The sequence below is a fragment of the Chiloscyllium plagiosum genome, chromosome 18, assembly GCF_004010195.1.
Source record: "Chiloscyllium plagiosum isolate BGI_BamShark_2017 chromosome 18, ASM401019v2, whole genome shotgun sequence".
In the NCBI taxonomy this organism is placed as follows: Eukaryota; Metazoa; Chordata; class Chondrichthyes; order Orectolobiformes; family Hemiscylliidae; genus Chiloscyllium; species Chiloscyllium plagiosum.
In genome coordinates, this window is record NC_057727.1 from 1,882,128 (window position 1) to 1,910,044 (window position 27,917).

The 27,917-nt window shown below is 46.5% G+C and overlaps 1 protein-coding gene and 1 long non-coding RNA gene across 2 annotated transcripts in view; one reads left to right on the forward strand and one right to left on the reverse strand.

The window, feature by feature from the left end:
• LOC122558787 lies at nt 1–27,699 on the reverse strand. The gene is made up of 3 exons (XR_006314251.1): nt 26,617–27,699; nt 10,906–11,090; nt 1–524 (listed from the first exon to the last, which is right to left on the reverse strand). It is a non-coding gene; the product is annotated as an uncharacterized LOC122558787 (long non-coding RNA).
• The window catches only part of lsm3 (LSM3 homolog, U6 small nuclear RNA and mRNA degradation associated), a 266,968-nt gene that overhangs the window by 126,018 nt on the left and 113,033 nt on the right, over nt 1–27,917 (forward strand). The window lies entirely within an intron of this gene.

The window sequence follows — 27,917 nt, forward strand, 5'->3', positions numbered from 1 at the left end:
GAAGGTGGAAAGGGTGGGGAGGAAAGTATATCCCTGGTGGTGGGGTCCGTTTGGAGGTGGCGGAAATGTCGGCGAATGATGCATTTTTTGCGATCAATTGATCTTCCCCAGAATGTCCCTTCCTGAGGAAGGGTAATTCGACCTGAAACATTAACTCTAATTCCTCTCCACAGATGCTGCCAGACCTACTGAGCTTTTCCAGCAATCTCTGTTTTTGTAGTTGACTTGAATTCTTTTAGCAGTTTTATACTGAGTGGCTTGTTCAGCCACTTTAGGGCGTAATTAAGGATCAATTATTTTTGGCATATAATTGGAGTCCATCCTGTTCAGCTGGGTTCTATATTCACATCCATATTCCAAGGTATCCCAAAGTCCTTCACAGGAACATTTCCAGGTCAAAGCAGTCACAGATCGTGAGAGAAAGAGGGGCTGAGACTGACACATCAGTCAGTTGGAGATACCATTGGTCCATGGGTCAGGTGGAAGGTGCTGTAATTATGTTACTGGATCCAGTGATCTAGAAGCTTGGGAAAAAGAAAAGATCCCCAAAAGTTTGAATTTAAAATTGCAATCAGTCAGAAAGTAAGGAAAAAGCCAAACTCGGTGAAAGTGGCCATCAAACTGATGGATTGTTGTTAAAATCCAACTGGTCTATTGCTGTTTTTTTCTCAATCTTTCAGCCTTTTGTGGACTGTGAGCTCCTTTGATTTCTCTTAAGCTTCCCCATGGTTTCCATGAAGGACTCTCCTTCTCCAACTCTCCCCTTGCCTGAGGCGTAGTGACTCTCAGGTTTAACCACTGCCAGCCGTCTCTCACTTTGTTTAGTCAGAGATCAGCCTTATGGTCTGCCAAGATTATGGCCACTTTACCCTTCCTCCTCACTACCTGGGCCCAGAGTTCTGGAATTCCTTCCCTAAACTCCAACTTTCTCTTTAATCCTTTAACACATTCCTTAAAACCTGCCTCTTGGATAGTTCACCTTTTCCTTATGTCCTCTCAGTGTCCTGTCATGTGACTGAGTGTCCTGTCACATGACTCAGTGTCCAAAAGTTGTTTAATAAGGATTCCTGTCAGATATAATGACTCTAGAGTTGTTATTAGTGCAATTTAAATGTAAGATTCTGAAACAGTTGACCTGCCAAATACTGACATGTGCAATATGCTGGATGGTATTCCTTGGGGGAATCATTAGAAGGTTGGAGCTAACGACTCTAACCAGAATGGAATTTGAAATACTCCCGGAGGAGGTATGGATTACTGCTTTGCTCTGGGACAGCCCATCTGTGACGACCAGCCTGAGGCTTTCATACTTCCAACTTTCTTGGAATGCAGTCTGTCAGTCAACGGTTCATTTGACAAACACGGAAAATTGTTACAGACTCAATTACCGGGCCAGAGTAATGGCTGGCGTAGGGGCAGGGACAGGGATACGGATAGGGATAAGGATAGGGATAGGGATAGCGACTGGGGTTAGGGAAAGGGATAGGGAAAGGGATAGGGACTGTGATTAGGGAAAAGGATAGGAATAGCGAAAGGGTTAGGGATAGGGATAGGGACAGGGATAGGGAAAAGGACAGGGATAGGGATAGGGTAAAGCAGGTGTAGGGGATCAACTGGATCCTTGCACCAATGATCCTGGACAATGTGTTTTCAGGTTCTCCCACTGGAGACAGCTTAACACCTGGAATTCAATTTTTATTGAAAATAACTGGAAATAGATTTTGATAAAACAGATGATGGACAAGTAATCAAGAGTGTCCATGGCAACATGCAGGGGGTGTACCTACGTTTGATTGTTGGAAAACCCCATCTGGGTCACTACTGTCCTTTAGGGAGGGAAATCTGCTGTCCGTACCCGGTATGGTCTACACGTGACTCCAGACCCACGGCAATGGGCAATGTAAGATAATGTCACTGGAGTCCCAGCAGCTTGCTCTCTCATTGGAGGTTGTGACAGTCTAACCTGAGGGTTACCATACCTCAGGCAAAGGAGGGGAAGAGGTTGAGATGGAGATTCCTCTATAGTAATCTCAACCAGTGCAGGAATTGAACCCATGCTGTTGGCATCACTCTAGTATCACAAATCAGCCATCTAGCCAACTGATCTAACCTGGTTGACTACTGAATGGCAAGCCACTCAGTTCAAGGAAAACTAGGGATGGGCAAAAAATGCTGGCCTTGCCAACGATGCCCATACCTGGTGAAAAAAAAAATTAAAACCCAACTGGTTTACTAATGTCCCGTTAGGGAAGGAGCCTATGGTCCTTACCCACTCTGTATTCTATGTGACTCCTGTCCTCACATCAATGTGGTTGCCTCTGAACTGTTGTCTGAAGTGCTTGAGTGAAGACTCTCAGTTGTATCAAATCTGCTGCCAGTCATAATTGTGACTGTTCAAGGAGGAAGTTCATTTACACAGGTCGGGATGGGTAATAAATGGTCAACAATGCCCACATCCCAAGAATGAATGAGGGTGCTTGTTCCTCCAGGAGTACCAACATGGTCAGGCTTCTAGCACCATGAGCAGCCTGTCTATACAGGAGGTGGGCGGGGCGGGGAAGAGGAAGGCACATAGTAACAGGGGATTCGATAGTCAGGGGAACAGATAGGCACAGCTGTGAGCATCAACATAACTCCTGGATGGTATGTTGCTTCCCTGGTGCTAGGGTCTGGGATGTCATTGAATGGCTGCAGAGCATGCTGAAGGGGGGATCATGATAAGGCAGAGGCCATGGTACAGATTGGTACCAATGACATAGGTAAGAAGAGGGGTGAGACATTGAAATCTTCTGGCCAAGTGGAAAGAACATTGTTAAGGTCACCACCGCATTGCCCACTCCTCAATCAGCCCCTTCCCACTGCACTTTCTTTCTTTTTGTTATTAACCTAGTTTCTAATCAACCTGTTCAGAGATGTTATTACACATCTCTGGAGTAGGTGGGAATTCAACCTGGCCTCTTGGTCCAGGGATAGGGACGCTACAACTGTGCCACAAGAGATCCCTTTCACAACATCTTCTCCAGCAAACACAGCATGGACAATACCTGTCCTTTCAATACAGGGGGAGACTAAATACAGACCGATAATCAATAACTACAAGCTGATAATCAATAAATACAGGCTGATAATCAATAACTCCTGGATGATAATCAATAATTATAGACCGATAATCAATAACTACAGGCTGATTATCAATAACTACAGGCTGATTATCAATAAATACAGGCCGATAATCAATAACTACAGGCTGATTATCAATAACTACAGGCCAATAATCAATAACTACAGACTGATAATCAATAACTACAGGCTGAATATCAATGACTACAGGCCGATAATCAATAACTAAAGGCTGATAATCAATAACTACAGGCCGATAATCAATAACTACAGGCTGATAATCAATAACTATAGGCTGGCAGGCTCATTCCAGATTGTCCCACATGAGGAACCATCCTCTCTACATCTACTGTGTCAGTCCCCTTTAGAAGCTTATAGACCTCAATTAGATCTCCTCTCATTTTTCTAAACTCCAGGGAGTATCGTCCTAAACTGCTCAATTTCTCTTCATCAGACAAACCCCTCATCCCTGGGATCAACCTAGTGACCCTCCTCTGAACTGCCTCCAACTCAACTACACTCTTCCTCAAATAAAGGGATCACCACTGTGCACAGTACTCCAGGTGTGGTCTCACTAATGCCTTATACAATTATTGCAACACTTCCCTACTTTTAGGGGTTTGAGCGAAACAGAAAGGCTGAATAGGCTGGGGCTGTTTTCCCTGGAATATCGGAGGCTGAGGGGTGACCTTATAGGAGTCTATAAAATTATCACAGGCTCGGATAGGATAAATAGACCAGGTCTTTTTCTCAGGGTAGGGGTGATCCAAAACTAGGGGGCAGAGGTTTAAGGTGAGAGGGGAAAGATTTAAAAAGGACATAAGGGGCAACTATTTCACGCAGAGGGTGGTGCATGTAAGGAGCAAGCTGCCAGAGGATGTGATGGAGGTTGGTACAATTACAACATTTAAAAGACATCTGGATGGGTGTATGAATAGGAATAGGTTAGGGGGATATGGGCCAAGAGCTGGCATATGGGACTAGATTAGGTTAGGATATCTGGTCGGTATGGACAGGTTGGAGTGAAGGGTCTGTTTCTGTGCTGTACATTGCTATGACTCTACATTCCTTTATCTGTAAATGTCAGAATTCCATTCGTGTTCCTTTTTACCTGTTGCACCTGGAAAATAGTTTTCTGCAACTTATGCTCAAGGACGTCCAGACATCCCTCTGACATTTCTCTCTGTTTAGATAATAAGTTGTCTTTCTATTCCTCTGTCTAAAATGGATAACGTTACACTTAGCGACTTTAAATATCATCTCCCACATTGTGGTCCATCTGCCTAACCTATCCATATTCATTAATAAATTCACTATTTCTTCATTACAACTTACTTTCCCATTTCCTTTAGTGTAATCTGCAACCTTGGCTATAACACTTGCTATCCCTGCATCCAGGTCATTAATATAGATTGTAAATGTTGAGGATTTAACCCTGCACTACACCACTAGTTATATATTGCCAACCAGAAAAAAAATCCTCATTTATCCTCTCTGCTTTCTACTGGTTAAAGTCAAAAATCACACATGATTTCCAACATAGTCGTGTTGGACTATTACCCAGTGCCATGTGATTTTCGACTTTGTCCACCCCAGTCCCACACTGGCTCCTTCACATTCTGTTGGTTAGCTAACCCTCTATCTAAGCTAATAGATTAGCCCAACCCCATGTGAACCCCCACCTTGTGTATTAACCTTTTAGCGTTTAAGTTCAAGGCAAGCTCGGAATGAAGCAAAACAGGAATGATAACTTAGATGATTAGACCACTGTTGGAATATTGTGTGCAATTCGGGTCTTCTTCCTATCAGAAAGATGTTGTGAAACTTGAAAGGGTTCAGAAAAGATTTATAAGGATGTTGCCAGGGTTGGAGGTGTATGGAATGAGCTGCCAGAGGAAGTGGTGGAGGCTGGTACAATTGCAGAATTTAAGGAGCATTTGGATGGGTATATGAATAGGAAGGGTTTGGAGGGATATGGGCCGGGTGCTGGCAAGTGGGACTAGATTGGGTTGGGATATCTGGTCAGCTTTGACGGGTTGGACCGAAGGGTCTGTTTCCGTTCTATGACACTATGTTGGAAATCATGATGATACAAAAATTAGCTTTATCTAAATGTTCGTAGTATTCATAACAAAGCAGATGAATTAACGGCACAAATCATCGTGAATGATTATGATGTGGTAGGTTTCACAGAGACATGGTTACAGGAGGTTCAGGACTGGCAGTTAAACATCCAAGGATTTACAACTTATCGAAAAGAGAGGGAGGTGGGCAGAGGGGGCAGGACTGCCTTGTTAGTTAAGAATGAGATTAAATCTATGCCACTGAATGTCGTCGGGATGTAGAGTCTATGTGGGTGGAGTTGAGGAACCACAAAGGCAAAAAAACCATAATGGGAGTTATGTACAGACCTCCCAGCAATGGTCAGGACCAGGAAGGGACGCAAGATGTACCAGGAATTAGATAGGGCATGTCAGAAAAGCAAGGTCACAGTGATCTTGGGGAACTTCAATATGCAGGTGGACTGGGTGAATAATGTTGCCGGTGGATCCAAAGAAAGGGAATTCATGGAATGCTTACAGGATGGCTTTTTGGAACAGCTTGTGATGGAGCCTGCAAGGGAGCAGGCTATTCTGGACTTAGTACTATGTAATGAGTCAGACTTTCTAAAAGATCTTAAAGTAAAGGAACACTTTGGAGGCAGTGATCATAATATGGTAGAGTTCAGTCTGCAGTTTGAAAGAGAGAAGGCAAAATCGAATGTAATAGTGTACAGTTAAATAAAGATAATTACAGGGACATGAGAGAGGAGCTGACGAAAATCGACTGGAAGCAGAGCCTAGTGGGGAAGACAGTAGAGCAACAATGGCAGGAATTTCTGGGTGTAATTGAGGACACAGTACAGAGGTTCATCCCAAAGAAAAGAAAGATTATCCAGGGAGGGATTAGATAGTTATGGCTGCCAAAAGAAGTCAGGAAATGTATCAAAGACAAAGAGAGAGCCTATAAAGTGGCCAAGAGCACTGGGAAATCAGAAGATTGAGAAGGCTACAAAAACAAACAGAGGATAACAAAGAGAGAAATACAGAAGGAGAGGATCAAATATGAAGGTAAGCTAGCCAGTAATATTAGAAATGATAATAAAAGGTTCTTTCAATACATAAGAAACAAACGAGAGGCAAAAGTAGAAAGTGGGCCACTCCAAATTGATGCAGGAAGGCTAGTGCTGGGAGATAAGAAAATAGCAGGAGAACTTAATAAATACTTTATGTCAGTCTTCACATTGGAAGTCATGAGTAATATCCCAACAATTAAGGAGAGTCAGGGGACAGAGTTGATTATGGTAGCTGTTACAAAAGAGAAAGATCTAGAAAAGCTAAAAGTCTAAAAATTGATAAATCTCCTGGCCTGGATGGGCTACACCATAGAGTTCTGAGGGAGGTGGCTGAGGAAATAGCGGAGGCATTGATTGTGATTTTTCAAAAGTCACTGGAGTCAGGGAAAGTCCCAGATGATTGGAAGATCGCTGTTGTAACCCCCTTGTTCAAGAAAGGACCAAGACAAAAGATGGAAAATTATAGGCCAATTAGCCTAACCTCGGTTGTTGGTAAAATTCTAGAATCCATCGTTAAGAATGAGATTTCTAAATTCTTGGAAGTGCAGGTCGGATTAGAACAAGTCAGCATAGATTTAGTAAGGGGAGGTCGTGCCTGACAAACCTGTTAGAATTCTTTGAAGAGGTAACAAGTAGGTTAGACCAGGGAAACCCAGTGGATGTTATCTACCTAGACTTCCTAAAGGCCTTTGATAAGGTGCCTCACGGGAGGCTGCTGAGTAAGGTGAGGGCCCATGGTGTTCGAGGTGAGCTACTGGCCCGGATTAGGGATTGTCTGTCTGACAGAAGGCAGAGAGTTTGGATAAATGGTTCTCTTTCGGAATGGCAGCTTGTGACAAGTGGTTCCTGCAGGGTTCAGTGATGGGGCCACAGCTGTTCACTTTATATATTAATGATCTGGACGAAGGGACTGGGGGCAGTCTGGTGAATGATACACAGGTGGACAGGCAGGTAATACTGAGGAGGTGGGGAGACTGCAGAAAGATTTAGACAGTTTAGGAGAGTGGTCCTTGAAATGGCTGATGGAATTCAATGTGAGCAAATGCAAGGTGTTGCACTTTGGAAAAAAGAATACAAACACGGACTATTTTCGAAACAGTGAGAAAATTCATAAAGCCAAAATACAAAGGGATCTGGGAGTGCTAGTCCAGGATTCTCTAAAGGTTAACTTGCAGGTTGAGTCCATGGTTAAGAAAGCAAATGTAATGTTGTTATTTATCTCAAGAGGGTTGGAATATAAAAGCAGCGATGTGCTACTGAGACTTTATAAAGCTCTGGTTAGGCCCCCATTTGGAGTACTGTGTCCAATTTTGGGCCCCACACTTCAGGAAGGACAAACTGGCACTGGAAAGTGTCGAGCGGAGAGTCACAGGGATGATCCCTGGAATGGTAGGTCTAACATACGAGGAACGGCTGAGGATCCTGGGATTGTATTCATTAGAATTTAGAAGGTTGAGGGGAGATCTAATAGAAACTTCCAAGATAATGCATGGCTTAGAAAGGGTGGACGCTGGGAAATTGTTTCCGTTAGGTGGGGAGACTTGGGTACAGCCTTAGAATTAGAGGGGGTCAATTTAGAACAGAAATGAGGAGACACTTCTTCAACCAGAGAGTGGTGGGCCTGTGGAATTCATTGCCACGAAGCGCAGTGGAGGCCGGGACGTTAAACATTTTCAAGGCAGAGATTGATAAATTCTTGATCTCGCAAGGAATTAAGGGCTACGGGAAGAGTGTGGGTAAATGGAGTTGAAACACCCATCAGTCATGATTAAATGGCGGAGTGGACTCGATGGGCTGAATGGCCTTGCTTCCACTCCTATGTCTTATGGCCTTACAGTTTTTTGTGTAGCACTTTTCAAATGCCTTCTGGAAGTAAAGATACAACAGTTTCCTTTCTTTGAATTCTCTTGGGAGATGTGGGTGCCACTGGTTGTCAAGAAGAAGAGGAAAGCTTATGTGAGGATGAGGCGTGAAGGCTCAGTTAGGGGCCTTGAGAGTTTTAAGTTAGCCAGAAAAGATCTAAAGAGAGGACTAAGAAGAGCCAGGAGGGGACATGAGAAGTTGTTGGCGGATAGGATCAAGGAAAACCCTAAGGCCTTCTATAGGTACAACAGGAATAAAAGAATGACTCGAGTCAGATTAGGGCCAATCAAACATAGTAGTGGAAAGTTGTGTGTGGAATCTGAAGACATAGGAGAGGCGCTTAATGAATACTTTTTTTCAGTATTCACATTGGAAAAGGGCAATGTTAGTGAGAATACGGAGATACAGGCTACAAGATTAGATGGGATTGAGGTTGAGAAAGAGGAGGTTTTAGCAATTTTGGAAGATCTGAAAATAGATAAGACTCCTGGGCCGGATGGGATTTATCCTCGGATTCTCTGGGAAGCCAGGGAGGAGTAGTGCCAGGAGACTGGAGGATAGCAAATGTTGTTCCCTTGTTTAAGAAGGGGAGTCGGACAATCCTGGTAATGATAGACCAATGAGCCTTACTTTGGCTGTGGGTAAGGTGTTGGAAAAGGCTATAAGAGATAGGATTTATAATCAACCTGGAAAGGAATAATGTGATGAGGGATAGTCAACACGGTTTTGTGAAGTGTAGGTCGTGCCTCACAAACCTTATTGAGTTCTTTGAGAAGGTGAGAAAACAGGTGGATGAGGGTAGAGCAGTTGATGTGGTGTATATGGACTTCAGTAAGGCATCTGATAAAGTTCAACACTGTAGACTATTGCACAAAATAGGGAGTTTGGGGATTGAGGGTGATTTAGCGGTTTGGATCAGAAATTGGCTGGCTGAAAGAAGACAGAGGGTGGTGGATGATAGGAAATGTTCAATTACCTATGGTGTGCCGCAAGGATCAACTTTGGGGCCACTGACGTTTTTTTATTTTTATATATGATCAGGAGGTGTCCGTACAAGGATGGGTTAGTAAATTTGTGGATGATACTAAAGTAGGCAGAGTTGTGGCTAGTGCCGAAGGATGTTGTGGGTCACAGAGGGACATAGGTAAGATGCAGAGCTGGGCTGAGAGGTGGCAAATGGAGTTTAATGCAGAAATGTGTGAGGAAGAAATAACAGGAATGCAGAGTACTGGGCTAATGGTAAAATTCTTGACAGTGTAGATGAACAGAGAGATCTCCGTGTCCAGGTGCATAAATCCCTGAAAGTTGCCACCTTGGTTGATAGGGTTGTTAAGACGGCATATGGTTGGCGTTTATTGGTAGGGGATTGAGTTTTAGAGCCACAAGGTCATACTTCAGCTGTACAAGACATGGGTAAGGCCACACCTGGAGTATTGTGTGCAGTTCTGGTCACCGCATTATAGGAAGGATGTGGAAGCTTTGGAAAGGGTTCAGAGGAGATTTGCCAGGATTTTACTTGGTATGGAGGGAAGGTCTTACGAGGAGAAAATGAGGAACTGAGGCTGTTTTCATTGGAGAGAAGAAGGTTGAGAGGTGACTGAATCGATACGTATAAGATAATCAGAGGGTTAGATAGGGTGGACAGTGAGAGCCTTTTTCCTCGGATGGTGAAGGCTAACATGAGGGGACATAGCTTTAAATTGAGAGATGATAGATTTAGGACAGATATTAGGGGTAGTTTCTTCACTCACTCAGACAGTAGTAAGGGCGTGGAATGGTCTATCTGCATCAGTAGTAGACATGCCGACATTAAGGATATTTAAATGGGCATTAGACATACATATTGATAATAATGGAACAGTGTAGGTTAGATGGGCATCAGATTAATTTCATAGGTCGAAGCAACATCGAGGGCCGAAGGGCCTGTACTGCGCTGTAGCATTCTATGTTCAATGGTTGGGCCAGTATTTATTGCCCGTCCCTAGTTGCCCCTTGAGAAGGTGGGGGTGAACTGCTTTCTTGACCCGCTGCAGTCCATGTACCGTAGGTAGACCCACGACGCCCTTAGGGATGGAATTCCCAGGATTCTGACCCAGCGACACTGAAGGAATGGCGGCCACATCGGGTGCAGAGGATGCAATAGATGATATGTGTGGAGGTCCATGTACCGTAGGTAGACCCACGACGCCCTTAGGGATGGAATTCCCAGGATTCTGACCCAGCGACACTGAAGGAATGGCGATATATTTCCAAGTCAGGATGGTGAGTGGTTTGGAGGTGAACTTGCAGAGAGTGGTGTTCCCATGTATCTGCTGCCCTTGTCCTTCTAGATAGAGGTGGCCGTGGGTTTAACCAAGTATCAAATGTTAGCCCCTTGTTGCTCCCACTTGTCCAGTCTTGCCCAGAGAAGTCACATTTCTGTAAATGGCCTTGGTCAGTTCCCGTTCCGCGTCACTGTCATCTTCACCCGGTTCCAGGATTGTGCTAGCAATGACCACTCAGTTGAAGATATCTGTGTAGGTGAGTAATTGTTCAATTTAACTGTGTCACAACCCCTCCTCCTCCCCACCCCCAAGTCTGTTTCACCCCCTCTGCCTCCCACCTGCCTACCCATTCACATCTTTGATCTGGGGTGTGGGGAGCGAAATTTGCATCTTGGCTTTCAGCTACAGGAAACAAAGGTATTTGGAGGAGAGGAATTGTTGAATGACTCATCACATCTCCCAACAAATGGAATTGGAAGTACACTCGATACAAATTTCATGCAAAGTAAGGATTAACCTTTAATGAATAATCACTCTTTGTACCTGTCTCTCTCTCTCAACACTTCGTCTTTTCTCTTTTCTGTCTCTGTCACGGAGTTGATAGTCTGAATGGCCCCTTCCTGGACAATATCATGCTTGGAGTCTCGATGTTTCAGATTTCCAGCCCCCTATGTGAACGGCTGCTTCCTGATCTGATTCGAATTTGAAGGCTCTTGCCTTCTTTGCCCCTAGAACAAGAAACCGATCGATTGTGTTCTAATGTGCTAAACAATAAAACCAAATCTTCTAAACCACAGGCATTACAATCGTTATCAGTGATTTCTCCCAATGATCTAACCCCTTTTGATCCAGCATCATGCTGGTGGATCTGTTCCCCTGCCAAGGTCAGTATTGCAGTGTGAGCAGTGCCCAGCTCACTGCACTGTGTGAGGTATAGCTCAGGACACGAAGGTTGCTGCTACCATCCTGGTCCAATGTAGGAAACTACAGGAACTGCTGAGTCCAGAGAGCTTCCTTCTCAATTGCAGCCTGTGTTGTTTCTGCATTTGAAAATGCTCATCATGGACAATTTCCTCTGGGTGCTCCGGTTTCCTCCCTCCAAAGATGTGTAGGTTAGGTGGATTGGCCATGCTAAGTTGTGTCCAGGGATGTGTAGAATAGGTAGCCATCGGAAATGCAGGGTTACAGGGATGGGTGGGATGCTCTTTGGGAGGTTGGGATGGGCTGAATGGCCTGTCTCCATACTGTAGAGATTCTATGATTGTAGCATGCTAAGATGTTTTTGGACATCAACATGTCCTTAATGTTTTGAATATTATTCTCTTGATGAGGTTTCCAACACCAGCCTGTGCCTTCTTGAGGAGTATTCGAGTATTTCTGAGAAGACACTCATTTTGTCAAAGGTTTTAATTTATGATGTGGAGATGCCGGTGTTGGACTGGGGTGTACAAAGTTAAAAATCACACAACACCAGGTTATAGTCCAACAGGTTTAATTGGAAGTACTAGCTTTCGGAGCGACGCTCCTTCATCAGGTGTTTTTAATTTAGTACTCATCAGGACAATTCACAAGAATATAAATGTAAAACAAACCCACCAGTCAAAGTCCATTCACCAGGATTACCTTCTCATTCAGCATAAATGTAATTTTTGCTTCATACTGGTATTCTCACGAATTATCCATTTGAGTGGTATATTGGCCTTCATAGTGAGAGGATTACAGTACAGGAACAAAGATGACCTGCAGCAATTCTGCAGGGTGTTGGTGAGGCCACACCTGGAGCATTGTCTGCAGTTTTGGACCCCACACCTGAGGAAGAAATTTCTTGCTATACAGGGAGTGCAGACTGATTCCTGGGATAGCGGGGCTGAGTATGAGGAGAGATTGAATTAGTTAGAATCGTACAGTCGTAGAGGTCTACAGCATGGAAACAGGTCCTTCGGCCCAACTCACCCATGCCACCCAGCTTTCACAATTAAACTAGTCCCATTTGCCTGCGTCTGGTCCCTATCCCTCTATATCCCATGTGCCTGTCTAAATATTCTTTAAATGTCAAAATTGTACTCACGTCCACCACTACCTCTGGCAGCCTGTTGCACTCACCACCCTCTGTGTGAAACAATTGTCCTTTCTCCCCTCTCACTTTAAACCTGTGCCCTGTGGTTTTAGACTCCACCCGCCATGGAGAAAAGCCGCTGGCTAATAACCTTATCTTTGCCTCTTATGATTTTCTAGACCTCTGTAAGATTACACCTCAGTGTCTTATGATCTCCTTACAACTCAATAGGATTATACTCACTGGAGTATAGAAAAATTAATTGGGGGGCGGGGGGAAGAGTCTCAGAGAGACCTATTAAATTCCAACAGCACTAGACAGGGTAGATGCAGGAATGATGTTTCTATTGATAAGAGAATTCAGAACCAGGAGTCACAGTCTCAGGATATTGGGCAAACCATTTCGGACTGAGATAAGGAGAAATTTCTTCACTCAGAGAATGGTGAAATCAGTGAAGATCAAACATTGCAAGATGTTAAGAAGGAGTTGAATGTAGCACTTTGGGGCTAAAGGGGTCAAAGGATATAGAGGAAAACAGGAACAGTTAATTGAACTGGATGTTCAGCCATGGTCATAATGAATCTATCAAAAAAAAACTGGGCAAAAGTTTGGTAGATGGAATATAATATTGAAAAATATGAGGTGATGCACTTTGGCAGGAAGAACAGAGAAGCTGAATATTATTTAAATGGGGAAAGACAGAAAGCTACAGAACAGAGGGATTTGGGGTTCTTGCGCATGAATCACAAAAAGCCAGCATCTGAATTCAGTGGTTAATAGAAAAGTCAAATAGAATGCTGGTCTTTGTTTCAAAGGGAATGGACTATCAAAATAGAGGTCTTGCTAAAACTAAACAGGGCACTAGCCAGATCACAACTAACACAGAGAATGCTGGAGAAACTCAGCAGATCTGGTCAAGTTTTGAAGCAGAGTCAAAATGTTAGCTCAGGTTCTCTCTCCTGAGATGCTGCCAAAATCTGCTGAATATTCGTTTCAGATTTCCACCATGTGCAGTATTTTGCCTTTTACTAGCCAGACCACACAACTGGAATACAGTGAATATAATGTTTTATATTACCTATTTAAGGAAAGGTAGATTGACATTGGAGGCAGTCTCCAAGAATGATATCATCCAGGAGGAGGCCATTCAGACCATCAACCCGGTGATGGAGACAAAAAAGAGAAAAGAGGAAGTGTAGAAAGAGAGATACAGAGTGATTATTCATCAAGGTTAATCATGGTTACAGGTATGGAGGGACTGTCTTATGAGGAGAGGTTAAAAATCACACAACACCAGGTTATAGTCCAACAGGTTTAATTGGAAGCACACTAGCTTTCAGAGCGCCGCTCCTTCATCAGGTGGTTGTTGCATCAGGAGAGGTTGAGTAGGTTGGGCCACCTCACTGGAATTTAAAAGAATCTTGAAATATACAAGATTCTTAAAGGGTTTGCCAGTGGGAGATGTGGAGAGATTGTTTCCCTGTGTGGGAGAATCTAGGACCAGATGGCATCATTAGAGTAAGGGGGTCTCCCATTGAAGACAGAGAGGAGGGGGACCTTTTTCCCTCAGAGGGGAGTGAATCAGTGGAATTCCTTACCACAAAGGGCTGTCGGGGCTGGGTCATTCGGTCTGTTCAAGGCTGAGACAGACAGATGTTTAATCAGTAATGGATTCATAAATTTTGGAGAAAGGTCAGGAAAGTGGAGTTGAGGATTATCAGATTGTCTAAGTCAAGATGGCAGCAGAGTAACAGTGGTGTGCTCAAGCTCCTGAGCTCATTGACGTCCGTTTGCTTTTCTTAGTTTTTTTCCATTTATCTTCCAAGTCGTTTTCTTTGTTAAGGCATCTGTGATGGGTCCTGCCCGGGAGTATTCTGCATACCCAGTGATCGGAGGTTGTGAGGGGGTCCTGCTTGGGAATGTTCCGGAAGCAGAGGGAGGGGATTGGATACAGCAGCAGCTTCAATGGGTCCAGAGTTTGGACTTTGTCTTTCGGAGATGAGACCAACACGGGAAGAGTGAGCGGTGAGGGAGGTCCCCCAGTATCTGGCGATGTTTAGATGGTAGGCAGCTGAGGTGTCTTAGAGAGCGAGCTAAGTGAAAGAGATTGGAGCCCAGAAAGACTGTTGAATGTTTAACTTTCTCTCCTTTTCTCGTTAATATCAAGGAGGACTTCAATGTTAACGACTGCTTCAATTCTTTCTTTTTCTGCTAACACTATGATGGTCTGTAATGCTTAACTTTTAACTTTGTTTTTCTCTGTTTACTACTTCGTACCTGAGGATTTGGGACCTAGGTACGTTTGTACCTAAGATGGCGCCATTATACACTTTTCACTGTAATCCTGTACTTGAGTACACATGACAGTAAGAAATCTAAATCTATGAATCACACTGAATGGTATAACATACCAGAAGGGCTGAATGGCCTATATCAGCTCCTATATTTTAAGGTCCATGGCTCTGATTTTCCTGTGCAGAACCTACTCCAGTGTTTCAGTTAATACACTGTACTGGTGACACCCATCAATACACTCCTATCAATTGTGTATGCCAGCTGGCTGAAAGGGTTAATTGGGAAGCTTTGGAGTAGCTCCTCCCAGTGACATGTTGTCAGTCAATCCTACTTTCTGGAGGTAACAGAAACCCAGTTACTCTCTCTTAGGAAACATTGTCTCTTAACCAGTACTGACATATTTTACCAGCCATAATCTAATGTAAATCTGACTATTATGTAATAATCTACATCTTGTTATTCAAGCTTCTTCTGCTAAAGGTATATTAGTGACTAATCCATCGCCACTTTACACTAATGAGTCCCGTGGGCTAGTCTTACAAGAAGGGTTGGTACCATGTGAATTTACCCACAGAAGATCCTGTCAAAACCAAGTCCCTCCTCCTACAATAGCCTCTCCAACAACTCAATCCAGAAGGCCACTGACTGCTTTAAATAAATCAACCAGGTTAGGGAGACATTAAAAAAAAGCTCCTCTCTGAATGCTCACTGTCGGATAAGAGATAAATTTTCCATCACTGATGCTCAGCTGATAGGTCTTTCCTGCTAGCTCCCTTTCCATCTTAAATTGTTGAGTGGCCTTTTCTGACATAATTTCTGAATAGAGGGCTCTGGAAGATTATGACGAAGGCATCTCAAATTTCCAACATCAGTTGCCCTAAAATAGCCTTTACTCACTTGGAGTACATGACACCAGGTTCTGCAGATTTTCCAAACTCAGACTGATTATTTTTCTGTCACCATTTTAATAATTAGATTCAACGCAGTAAGATGCTCTCCTGTTTCAGTCTGACTGTCCCTGTCCTTGCTCATTTTACCTTGTCAGTTCTACGTAGTCTCATTTCCAACCCTGTCTCTCTTTTCTCTTTGTCTCTGTCTGTAAGTCCATCTCTGTTTTATAATCTATTTTTCTCCAAGTCTATACGCTATTCTAACTATTTTTCTGTCAGTCTCTGTTTGCTCATCTCGTATTCAGTGTTTCATTTTTATTCCTTCTATTCCCTAAAGTTGGGGTGGCACGGTGGCTCAGTGGTTAGCACTGCTGCCTCACAGTACAGGGACCCAGGTTTGATTCCAGCCTTAGGTAACTGTCTGTATAGAGTTTGCACATTCTCCTGTGTCTGTGTGGGTTTCCTCTGGGTGCCCTGGTTTCCTCCCACAGTCCAAAGATGTGCAGGTCAGGTGAATTGGCCGTGCTAAATTACCCCTAGTGTTAGGTGCATTAGTCAGAGTGGGGTAGGTTACTCTTCAGAGGGTCGGTGTGGACTTGTTGGGCTGAAGGGCCTGTTTTCACACTGTAGGGAATTTAATTTAATCTTTCATCTATTCCTTGCTCCCTCTATGGCTCTCTCTCTGACTCTCATTTTCTGTCTGTATGTCCTGTCTCTCTCTCTCTCTCTCTTGAACCTTTGATATAACCCTGTAGCACTTAGGAATTCCCTCCTGGGAGCTGGCCGAGAAATGTTCCCTTAGAGCTGGATGTCCACAAAGGGGGTATTGGGGGCTACGAGACCTTGATGATAGAACAGGATGGGGAATAACGAGATCACATCTGCCATCATTGAGATCTGATCAGCAGTCTTCTGGAAGAAAGCTTCCAAACTAAGGCAGGAGGCTCCTGCTGAAGCAATCTGAGGACCTTCAGGGAGGTTTGACATGGAGGTCCCCTAAAGTCACACCATTCAATAAAACATACGGAGGGAAGCAGAACTGTAGACCCCTGAAGGGGACAGGGTGGGGATGAGGTAAAAACCTGTCAGGACAGTTTTGATTGGACTGTGGGAGGCATGGGGCCATGGGGAGACAGTGTCCATTGGCCTCGTGGGCTTAGAATGTGGTGAGGGGGTGGCAGATATGGGTCGGATGGGTGGGGGTTTGGGGAAACACTGCCCCTTAAGTAAAAAACAGCTGACCTCATCAGATTGCACTGAATCCAGCCTCTCCCCTTTTCATTCCCTGCCCCTCCATGGATTATTGCTGGAAAAGTACACATTTTCTTGAAATTATTCATCTCGTACTCATTAGGACAATATGCAAGAATTGGAAATGTGTTGCTGGAAAAGCGCAGCAGGTCAGGCAGCATCCAGGGAACAGGAGAATTGACGTTTCGGGCATAAGCCCTTCTTCAGGACGTTTCGGGCATAAGCCCCATTCCTGAAGAAGGGCTTATGCCCGAAACGTCGATTCTCCTGTTCCCTGGATGCTGCCTGACCTGCTGCGCTTTTCCAGCAACACATTTCCAGCTCTGATCTCCAGCATCTGCAGACCTCACTTTCTCCCCAATATGCAAGAATACCAATGGAAAGGGAAAATCAACAATCAGTGTCCACTTACCAACCAATCAGGTCTCTCCACTCATTTAGCAAATTTACTTTGTAATGAAATTCTTTTTTTAATTGTCCAGATAATTGCGAGCTTTGTCAGAATATGATTTTTTAAGCAATAAAATATTAAGCCACCATAGCCCTGCTCTTGCATGAAACAGAGGGAGGGGGACAATTGGTCATGGTTTTAAATTGAGGGCCACCACACCTTGGGTAAGGGAAAAGGAGGTTCCTTCACGCTAACCACAGTCAGGAAAAGAATTGAACCCATGCTGTTGACATCACTTTGCATCATAGCGATCCAAGCCCTGAAGGTAAAGTGACCCTACTCCCAGAGGACCACCCTGTCATAGAAAGGCAACTGGTGGTAAGCTTAACTAGAGGGTCACCGCTCTCAACCGAGGGATGAGGCTGAGAAGGTGGGGTCTTCATGGTAACCTCAGCTGGCATAGGAACGGAACCCAGACCGTTGCTGTTACTCTGGATCACAAACCATGTTAACCAACTGAGCTAAAACACCCAATCATCAGCTATATTCACCACACTGTCGACAGGTGCATTGACTTGTTCAGCTTCATGTATAGATTCTATTTTGGAAGCTATTCCCTATCTTGGAAATTGGTCTCTCCACGATGTCAATAAACAATTTAAACCTTTGGTAATGTACAGCACAAATCAACACGTCACCTCCAAACCTTTCCTCTTCAAAGAAAACTCTTAATATGGTAAATAATGCAACATGCTGTTCAAATCTTAAATCATTTGTTATCACCTTGTTTCGCCTCTTGTTACCTTGGTCTCTGTGGGATTGACATACTCAGCCCTACCCAGAAACAGTTAGATCCCCAGTGGTGGGAAACTGCTGCTGTAGCAGCTCCCTTCTCCCCAGCTTCTCCACGCTTCAGGGGGCTGGGAGGATAAGCTGATGATTCCAAACATTAATTTTCAAAAATGAAATGTGGTAACCTCAGAAAGGATTTGATGGCCTTGGAGGGAGTACCAGGTAGGTTTACAAGAATGATACCTGGTCTGTAATGTTTAAGTTTTGAGGAGAGAGATTATACAAATTAGGCCTGTTTTCTCTAGGATTTAGAAGGTTAAAGGGTGATCTGATCAAAGACTTCAAGATATTAACAGAAAAAGATAGGATAGATAAAGATAACTATTTCCATTGCATGGGGTTGTAGATCTAGGGGTGTTGTCTGACCATTCAGGAGAGATGTTAGGAAGCACTTCCACACACTAAGGTTGGGAGAGGTTTGAAACTCTCTTCCACAAACAGCAGGGGATGCTGCATCAGTTGTTAATTTTAAATCTGATACAGATTTTATTTTGTTAAGCAAAGGGATATGGGCCAAAGGCAGGTGTATTGAGTTAGGCCACAGATCAGCATGATCTCATTAAATGTTGGAATTAACTTGAAGGGCTGAATTGCCTACTCATGAAACTCAGCGGATATTGGAGAAAGCAGCCAGTACAAGGCCGTCTGACTTTTTATTGCATTTGAATAGAACCTTTCATGTCCTTAGGACATTTCAAAATGTATCAGAACCCTCAGTTAATATATGTACAGCAAGATCCCACAAACAGTGGTCAGGGAAATGACTGGATAATCTGTTGTGATTTAGCCTGAGGGATAAATATTAACCAGAGAAACATAGATAGATTCTTTACATTAATGCCAAGGGATGTTTGATCTCCATCTGGGAGAACAAATGGAACTGCGGTTTCATGTTTCACATGAAAGATGTGCCTCTTTCAGCAAAGTAGCACCTCTTCAGCTTTGGACTGGGAGGATCACTTGAGTTCTGATCGTTCAAAGTTCTTTATGATTTCTGTAATCTTCCATGACAAATTGAGCTGTGTAAGCTTCTGTAAAACAGAAAATAGCAGTGGGACTTTACTCATATTTGACCTTAGCTCACATTAATTAATAAACGTGAGTTGGAAACTGAGATGTTCATTAATATCAGCAAAGAACCATGTGTGGATCAGAATTAAATTACAAGATCAGATTGCGTAAACTTGTCCTCAAGTGCTATATATTACTGCTTCATAAACATTCCACTATCTTACTGCCCACAGCCAGACAGCTACACGTACTCCTGACTCCCTTTATACCCAGTGCCGTACCCGTTTTGCTTGAAGGATGCATTTAGGCAGGGTTTAATTCTGTATCTAACCCCATGTTGTCCTTGTCCTTGGGAGTGATTGATGGGGGACAGTATAGAGTAAGCTTTACTCTGTATCTAACCCCGTGCTGTCCCTGTCCTGGGAGTGATTGATGGGGGACAGTATAGAGTAAGCTTTACTCTGTATCTAACCCCGTACTGTCCATGTCCTGGGAGTGATTGATGGGAACAGTGTAGAGGGAGCTTTACTCTGTATCTAACCCTGTATTGTCCCTGTCCTGGGAGTGTTTGATGGGGGACAGTGTAGACGGGACTTTACTCTGTATCTAACCCTGTGCTGTCCCAGTTCTGGGAGTGTTTGATGGGGGACACTGTAGAGTGAGCTTCACTCTGTATCTAGCCCCGTGCTGTCCCTGTCCTGGGAGTGATTGTTGGGGACAATGTAGAGAGAGCTTTACTTCTGTATCTAACCCTGTGCTGTCCCTGTCCTGGGAGTGTTTTATGGGAGCTGGAAATGTGTTGCTGGAAAAGCGCAGCAGGTCAGGCAGCATCCAGGGAACAGGAGAATCGACGTTTCGGGCATAAGCCCTTCTTCAGGAATGGGGAAAGTTTGTCCAGCAGGCTAAGATAAAAGGTAGGGAGGAGGGACTTGGGGGAGGGGCGTCGGAAATGTGATAGGTGGAAAGAGGTCAAGGTGAGGGTGAAAGGTCAGACTGGGGTGGGGGCGGAGAGGTCGGGAAGAAGATCTCAGGTTAGGAAGGCGGTGCTGAATTTGATGGATTTGACTGAGACAGGCTGGGAGGAGGGGAAATGAGGAAACTGGTGAAATCCGAGTTCATCCCTTGTGGTTGGAAGGATATGGGCCAGGAGCAGACAGGTGGGACTAGTTTAGTCTGGGATTATGGTCGGCATGGACTGGTTGGAGGGAAGGGGGTGTTTCCGTGCCGTGTGACTCCATGAATCTTTGGAGATTTCCGAGAATTGTTTTTTCTCACCTGGATGATGCTGGAGGTGGGGGAGGTTGGAAATGGACCTCACTGACAGAAAGAGTAGCCGAGGCAGAAATCTTCCCCATGTTTCAAAAGGACTTGGATATTTTTCCACAAACCAGGAGGAATGGGATTAGGCTAAATTGCCTGTCAGCTAGCACAGAGCCAAAAGGGTCAAATGGTTTCCTTCCAAGCTGTAAATTTCTCTTTAATCCCACCCTATTAATATAATTTTCTCCCTCATCTACTAATGTAGCTCCCCGCAGAAAGTTACCTGTGTGATTTCCTTCAACAGCTCCTTGAGACAGGGATTTCTGGATTAGCGCCACTTTCTGGGTAGAGTCATAGGGTCATAGAGCTGTATGGCACGGTAACAGACCCTTCGGTCCAACTTGTCCGTGCCAACCAGATATCCTAACCTAATCTCGTCCCATTTGCAAGCACTTGGCCCATATCCCTCCAAACCCTTCCTATTCATACACCCATCCAAATGCCTTTTAAATGTTGTCATTGTGCCAGCCTCTGCCACTTCCTCTGGCAGCTCATTCCATACACACATCACCCTCTGTGTGAAAAGTTGCACCTTAAGTCCCTAAGTTTCCCCCCCCACCCTAAAGGAGCACGAGGCGGCGCCGATACAGTCATCGATGTAGCGGAGGAAAAGGTGGGGGGTGGGGCCAGTGTAGTTGCGGAAGATGGATTGTTCCACATATCCTACGAAGAGGCAGGCATAGCTGGGGCCCATGCGGGTGCCCATGGCTCCTCCTTTCGTTTGGAGGAACAGTGTTTTATGGGAACAGTGTAGAGGGAACTTTACTCTGTATCTAACCCTGTGCTGTTCCTCTCCTGGGAGTGTTTGATGGGGACAGTGTAGAGTGAGCTTTACACTTTATCTAACCCCGTGCTGTCCCTGACTAGGAATGTTAGATGGGGGTCAGTGTCGAATGAGCTTTACTCTGTATCTAACCCTGTGCTGTCCCTGTCCTGGGAATGATTGATGGGGACAGTGTAGAGGGAGCTTTACTCTGTATCTAACCCTGTGCTGTCCCTGTCCTGGGAGTGTTTGATGGGGGACAGTGTAGAGGGAGCTTTACTCTGTATCTAACCCTGTGCTGTCCCTATTCTGGGAGTGTTTGATAGGGGACAGTGTAGAGGGGACTTTACTCTGTATCTAACCCTGTGCTGTCCCAGTTCTGGGAGTGTTTGATGGGAAACACTGTAGAGTGAGCTTTACTCTGTATCTAGCCCCGTGCTGTCCCAGTCCTGGGAGTGATTGATGGGGACAATGTAGAGTGAGCTTTACTCTGTATCTAGCCCTGTGCTGTCCATGTCCTGGGAATGATTGATGGGGACAGTGTAGAGGGAGCTTTACTTCTGTATCTAACCCTGTACTGTCCCTGTCCTGGGAGCGTTTTATGGGAACAGTGTAGAGGAACTTTACTCTGTATCTAACCCCGTGCTGTTCCTCTCCTGGGAGTATTTGATGGGAGGACAGTGTAGAGGAAGCTTTATACTTTATCTAACCCCGTGCTATACCTGACTAGGAGTGTTAGATGGGGGTCAGTGTAGAGTGAGCTTTACTCTGTATCTAACCCTGTGCTGTCCTTGTCCTGGGAATGTTTGATGGGGGACAGTGTAGAGGGAGCTTTAGTCTGTATCTAACCCCGTGCTGTCCCTGTCCTGGGAGTGTTTGATGAGGGACAGTGTAGAAGGAGCTTTACTCTGTATCTAACCCTGTTCTGTTCCTCTCCTGGGAGTGTTTGACGGGGACAGTGTAGAGAGAGCTTGGCAAATGGATATTGAAGAAAGAAGCCAGTGCAAGGCCCTCTCACTTTGTATTGCATTTCAAGAGCACCTTTCGTGTCCTCAGGACATCTCAAAGTGCATCAGAATTCTCAGTTAATATACGTACAGCAAGATCCCACAAATATTAGCCAGAGAAACAAAGATAGATTCTTTAAGTTAATGCGAAGAGTTTTTGACATCAACCTGGGAGATGAAGGAGCGGCGCTCCGAAAGCTAGTGCTTCCAATTATATTGGACTATAACCGGGTGTGTGATTTTTAATATTGTCCACCCCAGTCCAACACTGGCTCCTCCAAACCATGAATAACATGATAGTTGTGGATGTTAACATTTCTGTTTTGTTACAGACCTACATTGGTGCATATGACAAAGTATCACAAATACTGACAAGAAAATTGACGCACTTTATTGATATTAGCTGAGGGATAATTACCTACCCAGGACACTATTCCAATCCAAATAATGAGTGTGGGAACTTAAACACACAGGGAAAGAGAGTGGGACTTCAGCTTGAGGCTTCATCTAAAATGTGACAGATCGAAAAATGTACTGACCCTCCGACAGTGCAGCACTCCCTCAGCACTGACCCTCCGACAGTGCGGCACTCCCTCAGCACTGACCCTCCGACAGTGCAGCACTCCCTCAGCACTGACCCTCCGACAGTGCGGCACTCCCTCAGCACTGACCCTCCGACAGTGCAGCACTCCCTCAGCACTGACCCTCCGACAGTGCGGCACTCCCTCAGCACTGACCCTCTGACAGTGCCCACTCCCTCAGAACTGATTCTCCGACAATGCGGCACTCCCTCAGCATTGACCCTCCGACAGTGCGGCACTCCATCAGCACTGACCCTCTAACAGTGCAGCGTTCTCTCAGCACTGACCCTCTGACAGTGCAGCACTCCCTCAGCACTGACCCTCCGACAGTGTGGCACACCCTCAGCACTGACCCTCTCACAGTGTGGCACTCCCTCAGCACTGACCCTCCGATAGTGCAACACTCCCTCAGCACTGACCTTCCAACAGTGCGACGCTCCCTCAGCACTGACCCTCTGACAGTGTGGCACTCCCTCAGCACTGACCCTCCAACAGTATGACACTCCCTCAGTACTGACCCTTTGACAGTGCGACACTCCCTCAGCACTGACCTTCCAACAGTGCGACACTCCCTCAGCACTGACCCTCTGACAGTGTGGCACTCCCTCACCCTCACTGACCCTTCGACAGTGCGACACTCCCTCAGCACTGACCTTCCAACAGTGCGGCACTCCCTCAGCACTGACCCTCCGACAGTGCGGCACTCCCTCAGCACTGACCCTCTGACAGTGCATCACTCCCTCAGCACTGACCCTCCAACAGTGTGGCACTCCTTCAGCACCAACCTTCCAACAGTGCGACAGGCCCTCAGCACTGACCCTCCGACAGTGCGGCAATCCCTCAGCACTGACCCTCCGACGGTGCGGCGCTCCCTCAGCACTGACCCTCCAACAATGTGGCACTCCTTCAGCATTTACCCTCTGACAGGGTGGCAATCCCTCAGCACTGACCCTCCAACAGTGCGGCACTCCCTCAGCACTGACCCTCGGACAGTGCGTCACTCCCTCAGCACTGACCCTCCAACAGTGTGGCACTCCCTCAGCACCAACCTTCCGACAGTGTGGCACTCCCACAGCACTGACCCTCCGACAGTGCAGCACTCCCTCAGCACTGACCATTGGACAGTGCGGCACTCCCTCAGCACTGACCATCCAACAGTATGGCACGCCCTAAGCAATGACTTTCTGACAGTACGGCACTCCTTCAGCACTGACCATCCAACAGTATGGCACTCCCTCAGTAATGACCCTCTGACAGTGCAGCACTCCCTCAGTACTGACCCTCCAACAGTGCAGCACTCCCTCAGCACTGACCCTCCAACAGTGCAGCACTCCGTCATACTGACCATTGGACAGTACTGCACTCCCTCAGCATTGACTGTCCAACGGCGCAGCACTCCCTAAGCAATGACCCTCTGACAGTGCGGCACTCCTTCAGCACTGACCGTCCAACAGTATGGCACTCCCTGAGAACTGACCCTCTGACAGTGCAGAACTCCCTCAGTACTGACCCTCTGACAGTGCGGCACTCCCTCAGCACTTACACTCTGACAGTGTGGCACTCCTTCAGAATTGACCCTCTGACAGTGTGGCACTCCCTCAGCACTGACCTTCCAACAATGCGACACTCCCTCAGTACTGACCGTCTGACAGTGTGGCACTCCCTCAGCACTGACTCTCCGACAGTGCGGCACTCCCTCAGCACCAACCTTCTGACAGTGTGGCACTCCCTCAGCACTGACCCTCCAACAGTGTAGAACTCCCTAAGCACTGACCCTCTGACAGTGTGGCACTCCCTCAGCATTGACCCTCCGACAGTGCGGCACTCCCACAGCACTGACCCTCCAACAGTGCAGCACTCCTCAGTACTGACCAGTGGATAGTGCGGCATTCTCTCAGCATTGACCGTCCAACGGCGCAGCACTCCCTAAGCACTGACCCTCTGACAGTGCGGCACTCTCTCAGCACTGACCCTCCGATAGTTCAGCACTCCTTCAGCACTGACCGTCCAACAGTATGGCACTCCCTCAGCACTGACCCTCTGACAGGGTGGCACTCCCTCAGTACTGACCCTCCGAAAGTGCGGCACTCTCTCAGCACTGACCCTCCAACTGTGTGGCACTGCCTCAGCACCAACCTTCCGACAGTGCAGCACTCCCTCAGCACTGATCCTCTGACAGTGCAGCACTCCCTAAGCACTGACCCTCTGATAGTGCGGCGCTCCCTCAGCACTGACCCTCCAACAGTGCGGCAATCCCTCAGCACTGACCCTCCGACGGTGCGGCGCTCCCTCAGCACTGACCCTCCAACAGTGCGGCAATCCCTCAGCACTGACCCTCCGACGGTGCGGCGCTCCCTCAGCACTGACCCTCCAACAGTGCGGCAATCCCTCAGCACTGACCCTCCGACGGTGCGGCGCTCCCTCAGCACTGACCCTCCAACAGTGCGGCAATCCCTCAGCACTGACCCTCCGACGGTGCGGCGCTCCCTCAGCACTGACCCTCCAACAGTGCGGCAATCCCTCAGCACTGACCCTCCGACGGTGCGGCGCTCCCTCAGCACTGACCCTCCAACAGTGCGGCAATCCCTCAGCACTGACCCTCCGACGGTGCGGCGCTCCCTCAGCACTGACCCTCCAACAGTGCGGCAATCCCTCAGCACTGACCCTCCGACGGTGCGGCGCTCCCTCAGCACTGACCCTCCAACAGTGCGGCAATCCCTCAGCACTGACCCTCCGACGGTGCGGCGCTCCCTCAGCACTGACCCTCCAACAATGTGGCACTCCTTCAGCATTTACCCTCTGACAGGATGGCACTCCCTCAGCACTGACCCTCCTACAGTGCGGCACTACCTCAGCACTGACCCTCGGACAGTGCGTCACTCTCTCAGCACTGACCCTCCAACAGTGTGGCACTCCCTCAGCACCAACCTTCCGACAGTGTGGCACTCCCACAGCACTGACCCTCCGACAGTGCAGCACTCCCTGCAGCACTCCTCAGTACTGACCAGTGGATAGTGCGGCATTCCCTCAGCATTGACCGTTCAACGGCGCAGCACTCCCTAAGCACTGACCCTCTGACAGTGCGGCACTCTCTCAGCACTGACCCTCCGATAGTTCAGCACTCCTTCAGCACTGATCGTCCAACAGTATGGCACTCCCTCAGCACTGACCCTCTGACAGGGTGACACTCCCTCAGCACTGACCCTCCAACTGTGTGGCACTCCCTCAGCACCAACCTTCCGACAGTGTGGCACTCCCTCAGCACTGACCTCCCGACAGTGCAGCACTCCCTAAGCACTGACCCTCTGATAGTGCGGCGCTCTCTCAGTACTGATCCTCCGACAGTGCAGCACTCCCTCAGCTCTGACCCTCTGACAGTGCGTCACTCCCTCAGTACTGACCCTCCGACAGTGCTGCACTCCCTCAGCACTGACGCTCTGACAGTGCGTCACTCCCTCAGTACTGACCCTCCGACAGTGCAGCACTCCCTCAGTACTGGTCCTCTGACAGTGTTGCATTCCCTCAGCACTGACTATGTGACAGTGCAGCACTCCCTCCATACCACCCTGGAATGTTGCCTATATTTTGGAGTCAGGTTTCTGGAGTACATGCTGAACTCGAACGCTCCTGATGCCAAGGTGAGAGCGAGTAAGAAAGCACTGCCCTTTGGACCATGGCTGCCAGCTACAACAGCTGAAAGCAAAGAAGTGAATTAATTAACGTGAATCCTTCCTTCATAGAATTGTGGAATGTCACCTCAGATGTTTCGCCAAGTCTATTCCTGTTCCTGCTTCTGGTGTTTCTATTCCAGATTACTTTTGACAGCAGACTCTCTACCTGTGTCTCCGGGTTTGTATGGCAAGGTGCCGCAGCCTGTCCAGCCTCAATAACCCCTTCTGCCCAACGCACAGATACTCCCTCTCTCGAAGCACTTTGAACAGGATAAATCCATCCGTTAACAGTGTGCCTGGCCCCTGCAGGCTGTGCCCTTGAGAGGAACTCTGCCGATGCAGCTGTTACTTGCGGGTGCAGCATTTGTCTTTCAATCAAAGAAAAACTGGTTGGCAGCCAGGCTGGAAACAAACTGAGGAATTCAATCAGCTCCAGACGTACCTCAGTGAGATACAGGCTACATCAACGCTGACCTATTTAAACAGGAAATTAAAACAGTTTGCTAGCCACTGCTGTATTTGTTTCCTCGTTCTCCTGCCTATGACTTTACATCAGCTGACAATATGTTTATTTCCATATCTGTACCGATCCCCGTTATCTCCATCACACACCACCATCTCCCATTCCTCCTGGTGCCTGGGGCAGCCCACTCAATCCTCTGTTGAACACTGCAAAGGAACAGGCTTCATAAGGCTTGAGACTTGAGTCTGAACACAACTAAACCTGACAACATTTCCAAAGCAACAATATTCTCAAGTTTCCCTTTCCAATGGCATTCACTTGTCACAGAATCATAGTGCAAAGGAGACCATTTGGCCCATTTCTCCTGTACTGTTCTTTGCTGCTCCTACCCCCGCGCTCCTGCAAGCATTTCTTTATCAACTATTGGCCCAATTCTCCTGTGTACGCTATGACAGAATCTGTCTCCACTGCCCTTACCAGAGGTGCATTCCCAATCACAACACAATGCTGCTTCAAACAACTTCTCACCTCCTCACTGGTTCTTTGGTCAATTCATTTATTTCTGTGTCCCTCCCGCCACTGGATACACTTTCTCCTTATCGACGTGAGAAAAATCTTTGTAACTTTGAAAACTTCAAGCCTTCCCCCCATCCCATCACTCCCCAACCTCTTTTGCTCCAAGGTAAACAATCCTAGCTTCTCCTATCCCGTTACTGCTCTGCACAAAACTGTAAGAAACTACAGAGAGTTGTGAACACAGCCCAGTCCATCACACAAACTAGCCTTCCACCCACTGACTCCATCTACACTTCCCACTGCCTCGGGGAAGCAGCCAACATCATCACAGACCCCTCCCACCCCAATTATAGTCCCTTCACCCTCTTCCATCAAGCAGGGAATATAACAGTTTGTACACATCTACAAACAGTTTCAAGAACAGCTTCTTTCCTGCTGTTATTAGACTTCTGAATAAAGCTGGGAGAGAGTTTACCTACCAACCTCTA